The following is a 10,736-nucleotide window of genomic DNA, read 5'->3' as shown; positions in this document are numbered from 1 at the left end:
TAGGTTAAATCGGCACTTTTGCCGTTAACAATTGACTTGCCTGACAGAATTAGCTCAAGGCTAATTGACAGGTCAGGTAGGATTTTAACCCAAGCCATCTATCCCAAGTCCTGTGTTTATTCCACTAACCTACAAAGTTTTGCTTGAGCGACTTTGAGAAGGTATTAAGAGCCTCCTTTGTCACCAGTGAAGGAATTAACCTTTGAGTGAGAGCATGGTCTTGGGGAATTGAGTCTGCCAACTGTTTTCAAATTCTGAGGATGCCCCATTGGCCATTGTGATTAAGATATATTGTGCTATATCATACCAGGAAAGTCTCCCTCTCCTTCCTGCTTTGCAAAACATTGAAGAATGCTTGTCTTGTCTGATCAAACTGTTCATAAGACATAAAGGGACCCCCAAAGTTATCTTACCCTGACTAGACATAGGATCTTGAGCACTTAATTACCGACAAGTATGTATTTCCTTCTCCTGAAAATGTAGGTAATTGAAATATATACTTTTTAAGATTCTTTCATCAGAACACAAGAAAAGTGTTTCCTAGGATTATTTTCCGGAGTTTAGAGAACAAGGATCAAATATGAAGATAGAATCATCAGAATAATATTGCCTTTTAAGAGACAACGGTATAGCTGCTTAGAAATGTACTACGGAGGGTTCATAGCATAATGGTTAGCTCCGGACTATTAATTTGGGTATGACCATCCAAAAATAAAAGTAAGTTATATTTTTAATTCACAGGTTATATACCTATGTAGGGAAGAAAATGAAGTAAAATGAATAAATTTCATATCAAATTTATTTTTTTTGTCTTACTATACTGTTATAGCTTATGTATATTGTTATGTTCAGACAACAAAGTCGGTAAGCACTTATGTAGGCTATCCTGTGAGCCAGTTCTTTAAACAGCCCCCAAGATTGCAAACTCACATGCCCACTGCTCTGGTTCAGGATCCCAATGCAATTAAAAAGAAGAGACCTTTTATTCCAAAAGGCTTGATATTTTTTTTTTTTTTTTTTTTGTGGTACGTGGGCCTCTCGCTGTTGTGACCTCTCCCGTTGCGGAGCACAGGCTCCGGACGCGCAGGCTCAGCAACCATGGCCCACGGGCCCAGCCTCTCCACGGCATGTGGGATCCTCCGGACTGGGGCATGAACCCGTGTCCCCTGCATCGGCAGGCGTACTCTCAACCACTGCACCACCAGGGAAGCCCTTGATGTCTTTTGATGACTTTTTTTGATGACTGTTTTCTTTCGTATCGTAATAGATATTTTCTTTTACATGTAGCTTCTAACTGTCACTGTCATCAGACTGCTCTCTGAATCTGGTCTTTCATTGCCGTTTGATTTATTTAGGGCTTTGCAGTTGTCTTTATTCCTCACTGTAACTTGGGTCCATGGACAAGTGTGTGTCAGCCACTCCATCACGTGGGGTGCAAAGATAGCAGAATATGTGCTTAAGTTTTATCTTTGAAGAAAACAAATTATACTGGCATGAAACATAGACTTGCAAACTCAAATAAAATTGATTCCTGATGGAAATGTGACCTTCATGAAACGGTTGTTAAGAACCGTTTGTGAAGAAATAAATGTGGTTTCTGAGCAAGTCTGACATCTAGTGGTCAATTGATATTTCTAAGCTAGCTAAATGAGCCACCTCTGTTCAAGTGAATTGTGATGGAACTGTTGTACAGATATGGTAAGCCTACAGACTGATGGAGTCAGTGCAATAAAGTTAAAAAGTAAGGAATGGAAAATTATGAAGGTTACTCAGATATTTGTTATACCTGTTTATGATCAGACAACTTAAGTGACTATAGACTCAGAGACATGAGTCCAGGCAATCACTTCACAAGGAAAAGAGGGACAGAGAAAGGAAAATGTGCATGGGATTGTATGTGTTTATTGATAAAAATAATAACTACATGATACCACATGACAAGTCTTATACAAACTGCTGCAAACATCACTGTCTTCCCGGAAACCTTGAAAAGTTATATGATACTTATGGCTGATGAAATTGAGAGGTTCAGTGACTTGCTGAGTTACCCAAATTCTTGTAACAAAAGTTAGTAGAGATAAATCCTTTGTCTAGGATTTATCTCTAGGATTTCCAGCTAGGCTATAATAGCCCAGCACATCGTAACAGGCAGAGGAGATTAAGGGGTAATTATGGGGTAATAATATCATACTATTACTAAATATAAATAATAATACTGTTAATTAATATTGTTAAAATAAATAATAATAAACTTATTATTCATAAATTGAAGACAAGTAAAAGAAAAAATAAACCTCTGCCTTAATACAGTTTTAAATTTTATTTAATAATCAATTAGCATATGTGTGTGAATTATTTTTAAGATTTGAACTTTTTCCCCCAGTTTTATTTTTTGTGAGATATGAATGACGTATAATATTGGATTCGTTTTAGTTGTACAACATGATGCTTTGATGTAAATATACAGCGAAATAATCACCATATGTGTTTTCCTTTAGGGTGTCATAATTTTCAGCTGGAGACCATGTTAGAAGAGAAAAGACAAGCAAAGAAATCCTTACTCGCTCCACATCTCTAGTTTTCTGACCAGAGAGCAACTTTCAACATGACATGACTGCTTGGCCTTTGAGTATCACAAATGCTTCACCTTTATAGAAGCCTTGGGTGGCTTCCTGCCATGCAATACGGTTGCCAAATAGGATGGTACGTTAGATATTTTTCTGACCTAAGCCCAGCACTCAGGAAGCTCAGTGAACCCCGAAGATTTAAATTAAATAATTATGAGGTCTAGTCAGTAAGTATGGTTGGGCCTTAAATTGCTTTGCAGGCTGATCTTTTAGTCATTCTAAAATACTTATGACATTATTCAGTTTTCAGCTCATAATTTCTAGAAGAACTCCTCTGAATCCCATGACATCTAAGAACCCTAACCATGGTATAGAGCCCTTGTCTGAGTCAGAAAACCCTAGTCTAAATGAGCTAGAGTAAGGCTTCTAGGGGCAACGTGATTCAAAAAGACACTGAGCAAATAGAACATGTTCATAAGTGTGTAACAAAGGAGGGGTAGGTGGTGATGTGCAGAAAGGGGCGGGGGGTGGATGCCCAGACTCATTAAACTGGCACTGCCACTGCACACAAGTTATTTGTTGTTTAATGGTGCGCTGCTTGCTGTAGAAAGAAATGTCAAGGCAGGAAACTGGCAGGCCTGGGATCAGGAGAAGGAGAAATTTTCTCTCATCTCAAGCCAGGATGTTTCTTCACGAGAGAGGCTGACTCTGGGCTCTGGTCAACTACCTGACTTGGGGTGGTTCCTTGTGAATGACTGTGAAGCCTGTATGTTCAAAGAGGTGTGTGATCTGAAACCATGAGTGTCGAAGCCAGCATGTTGCCAACAAACTAGTGAATACAACAAAAGTGAAGCAGACTCACAGATACAGAGAAAAATGTAGTGGTTACAAGTGGGGAGAGGGAAAGGAGAGGGGCAATATAAGGGGTAGGGGAAGAAAAGTGGTTATTATGGGATTATATGAAATTATCTGTGTGAAACTTTTTTTTAACATCTTTGTTGGAGTATAATTGCTTTACAATGGTGTGTTAGTTTCTGCTTTATAACAAAGTGAATCAGCTATACATATACATATATCCTTATATCTCCTCTCTCTTGCGTCTCCCTCCCACCCTCTCTATCCCACCCCTCTAGGTGGTCAGAAAGCCCTGAGCTGATCTCCCTGTGCTATGTGGCTGCTTCCCACTAGCTATCTATTTTACATTTGGTAGTGAATATATGTCCATGCCACTCTCTCACTTCATCCCAACTTCCCCTTCCACTTCCCCCCATCCCCAAGTCCATTCTCTACGTCTGCATCATTATTCCTGTCCTGTCCCTAGGTTCTTCATAACCATTTTTATTTTAGGATTCCATATATATGTGTTGGCATACGGTATTTGTTTTTCTCTTTCTGACTTACTTCACTCTGTATGACAGACTCTAGGTCTATCCACCTCACTACAAATAACTCAGTTTCATTTCTTTTTATGGCTGAGTAATATTTCATTGTATATATGTGCCACATCTTCTTTACTCATTCATCTGTTGATGGACACTTAGGTTGCTTCCATGTCCTGGCTATTGTAAATAGAGCTGCAATGAACATTGTGGTACATAACTCTTTTTGAATTATGGTATTTTCAGGGTATATGCTCAGTAGTGGAACACCTGGGTCGTGTGGTAGTTCTATTTTTGGTTTTTTAAGGAACCTCCTTACTGTTCTCCATAGTGGCTGTATCAATTTACATTCCCAACAACAGTACAAGTGGGTTCCCTTTTCTCCACACCCTCTCCAGCATTTATTGTTTGTAGACATTTTGGTGATGGCCATTCTGACTAGTGTGAGGTGATACCTCATTGTAGTTTTGATTTGCTTTTCTCTAATGATAAGTGATGTTGAGAATTCTTCCATGTGTTTGTGGACAGCACCTGGGATGCTGGGTGCTTGGTTGGGGGCAGGACTGCAGACCGCAGAGGGCCCTGCAGACACACTCTCCCGGGAACTGGATCGATTGGATCCTGGAGCAACAAAGAGCAATCAGGTCTGCACAACAAGGAGTTCTGCGTTGTAGAAGAAGCACTAGGACATAGGGCCTGGAGAGTGGGGACACTGCGGGAGAGCCCTGCTAGAAAGCTCCCACAAAGAACTTTCTAGGTCAACAGAATTAGGGCTCGTGACCAAGACAGGGACACTGGGGAGTTTCAAGCATGGGCAGTAAATGCAAATGCCAATAGGGACCCAATGGTCATATAAATGAGTATAACAGGCGCAACATGGCAGACTCAGCACAAAGTCCCTACGTTACCTGTTAACTGTGAGGGCCTGTTCTTTACTTCGACAGAGAAACAGTCTCCCTTTTGCTTGAAACATACGGACCTCCCAGTCTGTTTCTCCCACTTTCAGAGACACGGGGATTATGAAATGAGACATCTGGCTTTAAATCATCTTCCCACGTTCCAGTAAGGGCTCAAATTGTGTGTTTTAAACCCTGTGAGCCACGCCGAGCACTGCCGTGGGCTATGCTGGTCCACCTCTCCCAGGCGTTATCACTAAATCCCAGAGCGAGGGCAGGGCCTGTGGCCTCAATGAGTTGGGGGGCAGGGAGAAGGTGCCAGGTTGACGGAGTGCTAGCAGGGGGCCGGGAGGGTGTGGAAGCAGCGGGTAATCCTGGGACTGCAAAGCTTCCAGGACAGAGTCTGAGCAGCGCTCCCCAGGGAGTCTATGACGGAAGCTGATAAGGATGGTTGTGACTGGAAAAGCAGTGCCACAGTCAGTCCTAGAAATTTAGGAAATCCTGAATTAACAGGGCTACAAGGGTTTCTTGACTCAACTTCCTAGAGCGTCTCAAGAGCTCTGGTGAATTGTGAGCTCCCAAGAGGATTAATTCATACAGGAAGAGAGTTTTCCCCAAATACATGTGGCTGAAAAACCCACTGCATCTCTGGGATGAGTATTCAAGAATGCCCACTGAGAAACCCCGGGACTTCCCAAGGTATAAGAGGGGTGTGTGTGAGGGAAAAGGCACCACCTCAGCGCGAAACAGCATCTCACAAAGGTGGTGAGCATTAGGAGCGCGCAAGAAAACCGCAGGCAGTTGGCAAGCGATGACAAGACGCTCGTTTCAGTGGTGCCCGCTCCAAAAGACAAACCAGAAACAAGAAGGGCACGACGAGTGCATCCTGCGGTGAGAGAAGCCCACAAAAGAGTCACTAGGCCTCTCCTGACTGCCTAACTTTTAAATAAAAAATTAACTCTAAATTTGCACACAATTAGGAAAACTAGAATAAAAATGTAAAGATCTAGTCCCTTCCATAGAGGTGGTTGCCATTAACAGTCTTTTGTGCATTTTCAGGATCAGATACACAAATGTGTATAAGTGTATGTATGCGTGTTTCCATATGTACATATATACGTATATAGTATTTACAAACACTGTGGGTTTCTAAGTGGAATAATAGAAATGTCCTTTTCTACACCTGCTCTTTTTCCTTTTGCCCTGATGACGTATCAGGTCGTCTTCCCAGTTTGCTCACAGACCTTCCCCGTTCTCCACACACACGTTACTCCATACCACGGATGGATCCTAATTTCCTTCAGCAGACCCCTCCTGAAGGACATCCAGGTTGTCTCTAGATTTTCTCCATTACGTAAGTATCCCTCATTGGACTTGGGGGTGCCTGATTTTATGCACACTTCTGTGCAAGGCAGAGTACTGGCAGAGGGCAGGTGCCTAGAAGTAAAAGTCTTTGGTCAAAGAGCCAAGAGAGTTTTGAACTTTGATGGACGCTGCAAACCTCGCTCCAGAATCCAACACATTTATTATACTTAACATAGGCAAAGTGTGCTTGTTCCCTCGTCTACACCAGATGTCATCAGTCTTTAGAATTTCTGCACATCAGAGGGGAAGAAAATCTGCATTTCCTAAAGAAGTTGGCCCCTCTTCATTTGTCTAGTAGCCAGCTGTGTTTCTTCTGAGTTGTTTGCTCATACAGGTAGAAACCATCCCCTGCCTTTTTAAAATTTGGTCATCAGTTTTCATTTATTTGTGGGTTCTTCTCTATATCAACAGTAACCTTTATATGTTAATACACTATCAAACTTTTGTGTCTGTAATTTTGTTTTGTTTATGTCTTGAACTGTAGAAAAGTTTTAAATTTTCATGTAATTAAATATCTTTTACTTTATGGCTTCTGAGTTTTATGGCTTACTTAGGAAGGATTCTGTACTCCCTACACTTACACAGAAATTCTCTCCTGTATTTTATATCTGCTTCTTGCATTTAGTTGCATTTGCATCTTTTCGACTGACTAGAATTTGTGTATGCTGTGATGCAAATATCTAATTTCTGTTTAAATGAATTATCAATGCTTCAATCAGTCAATTAGACAAAAAGTCAAGTTAGACTTTAAAATTGTCTAAGTTAAAATACAATTCTCAAGTAAACAGGGACCAGTTTCTGGAGTTTTCCACCGATCTGTCATTCCCTCTGTCAGTGGCTTTATATGTTAATAGATTATATGTTAACATTACATTTTATTACTGTTAACATGTATGTTTAAAATGTTTCATCTATCCTTTTGCACTAAATTTTTCAGGCGAACACTGAACTGACTTCTAGATACTTACCAATTTTTGTGACTATTGCAAATGGGATCTTTCCTTGTTTTTTAGTGTTATTTCTGGCTTATGGGAAAGTAACTGACTTTTACATACTTAGACATAACTGATCACAATTCTGAATATGATCATTTCTAGTTTTTCCACTGATTCCTGCATTTTGAAAAATCAGTCATTATCATCTGTGATTTTTGTTGTTTCCTTAGTAAAGGCTCCAGAACCAGCCCACCCCCCAGACTCTTCCCATGTTCTTATCCTGCCTGATCCCACTTCCCCGCTGCACCTGACCCTAACCTGTCTGCGCTGCTCTAAAACACTGTCTGTTCACAGGGTGGTGATGACAATAAAAGGTATTCATATCTGTAAAGCGCCAAGGGCTCTGCCTACTTTATTTTATCTTGGGGTTGTCACTAGACACATCACATGCGTCCCTCTCTTTCCTAAGGCCTGGACCCCACATGAAAGGGAGAAAAGGTGACCTCGTATCTGGATATGGATTTTGTCACTTCAAGAGCTTTATCATATTAAAATTAATATCTAATACATATTAAACACTATTTGTCAGGAACATCCTAGGTGCGTTCCATAAGAACCACAAATAATATTGATAGCTAACTGTTAAAGAAATAATTAACCATTAAGGCTGTTTTAATTTTAGCACACCGGATATATAAGGGGTATAAGTTCTAGTAGCATTAAAAAAAATAAGGAGTTACCAATTCTAATAGTAGCTTTTCCTTTTCAACCACTTCCTGAAATTATAGTTCTCCTCTGTCTAGCAGCTTTGCATGGTTCCTTCACTGATGGAGAAGTTATCCACTGGTACTGGGAAAGAAATGATAAATATGCCATTTAAGTTACAGGTTATTTAGGAGGGTTTCATCTTCATTGGAAATTAAGATATTTTAAGTTAATAAAAGGTCTTCAATCTGCATTTCTGGGAAACTAAATTAAAGCATCACGCAACATTTTCAAAAACAGAAAAGCCATTTCATTTGACTAAAAACTTAGTTTTAAGATGGCAGAAAGTACCTTGATAATTTTCTTTTAAGAAGGAGAGAAAAACAAGCCATTAAAGAGAAATTCTTCCGAGAGAATTAAAACATGTTATATACCTCTGACTTGGCACTCCTTCCATTCTGGAGACCTTTTTTGGTAACTGCTTTCATCACAGAATGATTTAAAGTAAAATAAATTGAAATTAGAGTAATTATTTTCCAATGAGTGGCTATTTCCATTTAAAACCAAAAGCCAACTAATTATTGCTTTTCCCATAAAATTAAATATGAAATCTACCTTATGTAATTGTACACTTATTTCCCCTTTTGTGTATTCTAATTTCTTCCTCAGAAACCTAAGATGCCATCTTGCAGACTGCCCCCAGTGGCTACTATTTTGGCAGCAGCAAAGGGCAACTTGGAACATTTTGCATCTAAAGTGGCTTTAGATACCTTTGGATAGAAAGTACAGTCTGAGCCATTTTACAAAATATGCGGCCATTTTACAAAACAGCTTGACAGTTCCTGCGAGTGTTAAACATAGAGTTACCCTATGACCCAGCAGTTCCACTACTAAATATATACCTAAGGGAAATAAAAACTTATGTCTGCACAAAAGCTTGCACGTGGGCTTCCCTGGTGGCACAGTGGTTGAGAGTCCGCCTGCCGATGCAGGGGAGACGGGTTCGTGCCCCAGTCCGGGAAGACCCCACATGCCGCAGAGCGGCTGGGCCCGTGAGCCATGGCCGCTGAGCCTGCGCGTCCGGAGCCTGTGCTCCGCAACAGGAGAGGCCACAACAGTGAGAGGCCCGCATACCACAAAAAAAAAAAAAAAAAAGCTTGCACGTGAATGTTCATAGAAGCATATTTCTAAAAACAAAAGGTGGAAAAAATTCAAATGTCAATCTGACAAATGAACAAACAAAATGTGGAATATCCGTAAAATAGAATAGCATTCAGCTATAAAAAGGAATGAAATATTGATCCATGTTACAACGTGGATGAACCATGAAAGCATTATATAAAGAAAAGCAGCCACTGTCAAAAGATCACACGTGAATGTTCATAGAAGCATATTTCTGAAAACAAAAGGTGGAAAAAATTCAAATGTCAATCTGACAAATGAATAAACAAAATGTGGAATATCTGTACAATAGAATAGTATTTAGCTATAAAAAGGAATGAAATATTGATCCATGTTACAACATGGATGAACCATGAAAGCATTATGTAAAGAAAAGCAGCCACTCTCAAAAGATCACATATTGTATGGTCCCATTTATATGAAATGCCCATAATAGCAAATCTGTAGAGACAGAAAGGAGATTAGTGGTTGCCTAGAGCTGAGAGGGTTCAGAGAATCAAAAAACATTGTTAATGTGTAATGGGTTTCTATGTGGGGGGACAGAAATCTAAAGTTGGATTGTTGTAATGGTTACACACGTCTTTTAGTGGTTACACTAAGAACCACTGAGTTGTATACATTAAAGGGTTAAATTATGGTATGTAAATTACATCCTAATAAAGCTGTTAAAATTATAATTTTATATTTATAAATTTGAAAATTCATCCAAAATGACAAATTCTTAAAACATGCAACCTAACAAGAATAACCCAAGAAAAGAAATATCTAAAAAATCTATATCTACTTAAAAAGTTGTTTGTATAATGCAGTACCTTTACAGAAAATTATTTCCAGGGATAAATGGCTTTCCAAGTAAATTTTTCCAAATATTTACTTGAAGAAATATTGCTAATCTTACATAAATCCTTCCAGGAAACAGAAAATAATATATTGCTCAAAAATTTTATAAGGCCAACATAAGCTTCAGATCAAAACTAAAAAGAATATTACAGGAATAGAATCATAGGCCAGTTTCTCTTTTGAACATGTATGCAAAATTTGTAAACAAAAGCACAAACTGTATCCATGGTATGTAAAACAGTAATATATCACAATGAAAGTGGCTTTATTCTAGTAATCCAAGGTTGGTTTAATGTTCCCACATGAAACTGATCCCAGGAATGAATTAGAGTGGGAAAAAAAGTCATTTAAAAAAGAAGTCTTGGGAATTCCCTGGTGGTCCAGTGGTTAGGACTTGGCGCTTTCACTGCTGGGGGCCTGGGGTTCAATCCCTGGTCAGGGAACTAAGATCCTGCAAGGCATGAGGCAGGGCCCACCCAAAAAAAAAAAAAGAAGTTTCAACCAGGAGAAGCACAAGAGTGAATAAAAATAACAGATAACACCTTATGAAAAGTGGGTGAAGATTATGGAATATTCGAAACTTTTAAAACAAACAAATTGCTAAAGATTCAAGAGGATGTGACAAATGTACATAGGCAAAAAATAAAATAAAATAAAATAAAATAAAATAAAATAAAATATACAAATGATGGGAGCCCCCAAATCCAGATACCCAAGTCCCATCTCTGAAAATCCTCATTCAATGGGTTCTGGATTTCCTCTATGTTTCAAAACCTACAGGTGATTCTGATAAGATTCATAGACACAATGTAAAGCTTCTGCTTTACAGGGAATAATACCATATTATTTTGTTATTTTATAGTTATA

The sequence above is a fragment of the Lipotes vexillifer genome, unplaced genomic scaffold (assembly GCF_000442215.2).
Source record: "Lipotes vexillifer unplaced genomic scaffold, Lipotes_vexillifer_v1.1 scaffold659, whole genome shotgun sequence".
Classification (NCBI taxonomy): Eukaryota; Metazoa; Chordata; class Mammalia; order Artiodactyla; family Lipotidae; genus Lipotes; species Lipotes vexillifer.
Note: the sequence above shows the minus strand (reverse complement) of the source record.